The sequence below is a fragment of the Perca fluviatilis genome, chromosome 9 (assembly GCF_010015445.1).
Source record: "Perca fluviatilis chromosome 9, GENO_Pfluv_1.0, whole genome shotgun sequence".
NCBI classification, from domain to species: domain Eukaryota; kingdom Metazoa; phylum Chordata; class Actinopteri; order Perciformes; family Percidae; genus Perca; species Perca fluviatilis.
This window is the reverse complement of record NC_053120.1, coordinates 372200-377199: the sequence shown is the minus strand read 5'-3', so window position 1 is coordinate 377199 and position 5000 is coordinate 372200.

The window sequence follows — 5000 nt, the reverse complement described above, 5'->3', positions numbered from 1 at the left end:
CACTAAGTTTTTTGTCGCTAAGTTTTTTGTCTATTTGTCCTAAGTTTTTGTCACCTAAGTTTTGTTTCAGTTTTGTCGCATAAGTTTTTTGTCACTTACTAAGTTTTTGTAGCCTAAGTCTCTTGTCCACTAGTTTCTTGTCCTTCAGTTCTTGTCACTAAAGTTCTTGTCGCTAAGTTCTTGTCACTAAGGTTGTAGTGTTTGTCGCTAAGTTCTTGTCACTAAGTTCTTGTCACTTCAAGTTCTTGTCCGCTAAGTTTCTTGTCAGCCTTAAAGTTTTTGGCTTGCTAAGTTTTGTGGTTACTAAGTTCTTGTCCTCTAAGTTCTTGTCATCTAGTTCTTGTAAGCTAAGTTTCTGTCCTTCTTGGATTTTGTCTCTAAGTTCTTGTCACTAGAGTTCTTGTCACATTCTTTAAGTTTTGTCAGCATTTTTATTAATAGTTTTTTATGCGTGTTTTTCTAAGTTTTGTGTGTCGGCTAAGTTTTGTCGTTAAGTTTTTGTCACTAAGTTTTTTAGCTAAGTCCTTGTCACTAAGTTCTTGTCACGCTTCAGTTTTTGTCGCTAAGTTTTTGTCACCTAAGTTTTGTAGCTAAGTCTTTTGTCACTAAGTTTCTTGTCGCTCTAAGTTCTTGTCACTAAGTTCTTGTCGCTAAGTTCTTGTCACTAAGTTTTGTTGCGTAAGTTTTTTTTCTTGTCACTAAGTTCTTGTCACTAAGTTCTTGTCGCTAAGCTCGTCTCTTGTCGCTTAAGTTTTGTCGCTAAGTTCTTGTCCAGAAGCTTATGTGAAATAAACTAAGTTTTTTTGGCGCCAGTTCTTGTCGCTAAGTTCTTGTAGCTGACTGCTTTTAACTAGTTATATGTTCGTTCGTTTTGTCGCTAAGTTCTTGTCGCTAAGTTCTTGTCGCTAAGTTTTTGTCGCTAAGTTTTTGTCGCTAAGTTTTTTTTGTGTGTGCTTCTTTGTCCGCTAAGTTCTTGTCGCTAAGTTTTTGTTGTTTTTTGTTTGTCGCTAAGTTTTTGTCACTAAGTTTTTGTCGCTAAGTCTTTGTCACTAAGTTCTTGTCGCTAAGTTCTTGTCACTAAGTTCTTGTCGCTAAGTTCTTGTCACTAAGTTTTTGTCGCTAAGTTCTTGTCACTAAGTTCTTGTCGCTAAGTTCTTGTCGCTAAGTTTTTGTCGCTAAGTTTTTGTCGCTAAGTTCTTGTCGCTAAGTTCTTGTCGCTAAGTTTTTGTCGCTAAGTTTTTGTCGCTAAGTTTTTGTCGCTAAGTTCTTGTCGCTAAGTTCTTGTCGCTAAGTTTTTGTCGCTAAGTTCTTGTCGCTAAGTTTTGTGCTAGTTTTGTCGCTAAGTTTTGTCGCTAAGTTTGTCGCTGTTTTTGTCGCTAAGTTTTGTTTTTTGTCTTTGTATTCTTGTCACTAAGTTTTTGTCATTAAGTTTAACAGTTTTGTCACTAGGTTTTGTCGCTAAGTTCTTGTACTAGTTCTTGTGCTAAGTTTGTCTAAGTTTTGTCGCTTTGTGCTAGTTTTGTCGCTAAGTTTTGTCGCTAGTTTTTGTCGCTAAGTTTTTGTCTAGTTTTTCGCTGTTTTGTGCTAGTTCTTGTCGCTGTTTTTGTCGCTAAGTTTTGTCGCTAAGTTCTTTGTCGCAAGTTCTTGTCGCTAAGTTTTTGTCGCTAAGTTTTTGTCGTTCTAGGTTTTGTCGCTTAAGTTTTGTCGCTAGTTCTTGTAGCTTTTCGCTAAGTTTTTGTCAGCTAAGTTTTTGTAGCTAAGTTTTGTCACTAAGTTCTTGTCGCCTTTGTCCTAAGTTCTTGCGCTAAGTTTTTACCGCTAAGTTTTTGTCGCTAAGTTTTATACTAAGTTTTATCGCGTTTTATCGCTAAGTTTTTGTCGCTAAGTTTTGTCGCTTAAGTTTTTTCGCTAAGTTTTTGTCGCTATAATTTATTTTTTTTATTAAGTTTTGTCACTAGTTTTGTCGCTAAGTTTTTGTCGCTAAGTTTTTGTCGCTAAGTTCTTGTCGCTAAGTTTTTGTCGCTAAGTTTTTGTCGCTAAGTTTTTGTCGCTAAGTTTTTGTCGCTAAGTTTTTGTCGCTAAGTTTTTGTCGCTAAGTTTTTGTCGCTAAGTTTTTGTCGCTAAGTTCTTGTCGCTAAGTTTTTGTCGCTAAGTTTTGTCGCTAAGTTTTGCTAGTTTTTGTCACTAAGTTTTGTGCGCTAAGTTTTGTCGCTGTTTTGTCGCTAAGTTTTGTCGCTAAGTTTTGTCAGCTAAGTTTTGTTAGCTAAGTTTTTGTCGGTTTTTGTCGCTAAGCTTTTGTCGTTCTTTTTCTTGTTTTCCTTACCTTCCTGTTCTAAGTTTTGTCGCTAGTTTTGTCCTTTCTTGTCGTTAATTTTGTTTGGTAAGTTTTTGTTCAGTTCTTGTCGCTAAGTTTTGCGCTGTTTTAGTTTTGTCGCTAAGCAGGGAACGTCAGTCAGCTGACAGCATCAGACATGACTAATGGACTACAGAGATCTAAGTTGACTAAGACCAAAACCAACGATTAGTCCACTGATCCACTAAGAGGGAGCAGCCCTGCTATTTTCCACCTTTTCTTGCCTTACTTTCCTTCTTTCTACCGACTTTTTTTTTTAGTTTTTGCGTATTTTTTTTAAAGTTTTTGTCGCCTTTTTTCCATCAGCATTTAAATATTTTTCAGTTACATTGTTGCTGTTGTTTTGGTGAATCTATCGCTGGCCAGGGGGCGAATACTTGGCTTAAAAAACACAAATCAAATGGGGTATTTTATTGATGAGAAGTTTGAGAACCACTGGGCAGTGGTGTCCCTGAACGCGTTCGTTGATTGCGATTATTTTGACCGATACTGCGATGGCGAATTTGATTCACGATATTGGGAGGGAATGATCTTTTTTGTCTCATTTTTCAAATTTTCACTGAAAATTTATTAAAATGAAAATTATTATATTGTGATTCTTGCAAGGACCATTCTGTACCAAACAAAGATTTTTACACTTTGCGTGCCAAGCATTCCAGTTCACCCTCAACAACCTCTGTGTGTGTGTGTGTGTGTGTGTGTGTGTGTGTGTGTGTGTGTGTGTGTGTGTGTGTGTGTGTCTTATTGTGTGTGTGTGTGTGTGTGTGTCCTACCCACTTCACTCCCTGATCTCTTAAAAGAGATTTGGGCTCAGATCTTTGAACTTCGTTACGCACTCCCCACCAAAGGGCTCATCTTCCTTCTATCCCCCCCCAACACACACACACACACCTTTCTGTGACACCTTGATTTACCTCCATTTTGCTCTTCTGGAGGTTTGAGGGGTTGGATTGGAGAAAAATGTGTTGAGGCTTTACATATCTTTGTGTTATTGTGTTTTATTGTTGTGTGTGTTTGTGTGTTATTATTGTGTGTGTGTGTTTGTGCTTGTATTTATTATTATTTTTCTGTGTCTTTTTATTTTTTGGGACTTGTGTTACCCTGACCACCATCCCCCCCCACCCCCCCCACCCTCCCCCTCCCCCCCCCACCCCCCCACCCTACCCCTCCTCCACCCCCCCACACCCTCACACCCCTACCCCTTTCACACACACAACCCCCACTCCCCCACCTCCCCCCTTACCCACACACCACACGCTTTTACACACCCCCACAACCTCACACACCCACCATCCACCACACATTACCTCAACACACAACCACACACACCACCCACACACACCACTTTTACCCACTCCACCTGTACCTGAACCCTTACCCACACACAACACACCCACAAACTTTTACCACACATACCAATTTACAACCACACACACACCCACCACACATCGAATATACCTACACACACACCTACACCAACCACTGACCCTTTTCCACACACACCACGTTTTTACCCACCCACACCACACACAACTTTTGCACACACACACACCCCCTTCCCCCCCCCCCGTGATTGATGTTTGCACTACGAATTATGGTAAGGATGGTTTCAGGAAAACATAATATGGTACATTTTTCTTGATACGGTTTAGCGTTAGAATTAGAGTTGAGGTTCTCCGGTCCCTCCCCTCCTCCCAGATGTCAGCTGATCCCTCGCGTGTGCGTTGACTCACCTAATCCCGGTCTAAAGGGGGTCATGCGACAGCGTCAGCTCGCCAGTTTTCCGACAAATGTTGCGACATATTTCGGTCACGTGGCGATTTCACGGAATTTCTGCTGCACCGATTTGATCCTGAACAACAACAAGCAAACACTTTACTGGGCGCTTTCACACACCACACACACAAACCTTGCACAGATACAGGCCTTACCACACAGACCCACAAAACTACACACACACAGGGCACACACACACACACACAAACACGTGCACAGACACAGACCTTTTTACACACACACTGAAACGCACACCACAAAACCTGCCTTTTAAAATAACTTCTAATTTAAACACAGACACTGAAACCACACACACACACACACACACGCGACACACACACACACACAAACTTACTGAATAGCACCTACAGGACCGCAACACACACACACACAGGCGCCACTTTACACAAACACGTGCATGCACACACGCACCACACACAGACACACCACACCACCACGCACACGCGCACACACACAAACACGTGCACAGACACAGCCTTTACCACACACACAGAACACAAACCGCACAGAGCACACACCTGGACCACAACACACCAACATTTTTGAACAGGACGTACCGCTGATCCACAAACCTAAACACACACCGCACAAAACTACCACACACACAGGCCAGCACCTTTAACCTGGTACACAAACGTACGGACAGCGCACACAGAACCACAAAACACACACACAAACACACACACACAGAAGTACGCACACACACACACACACACATAAAACCACGCAAAAATGCCTGAAACAGAACGTAGACACACACACAAACACACACACAGGCGCACACACACAGGCGCACACACACACACACACACAAACACGTGCACAGACACAGACGCACACACACAGACAC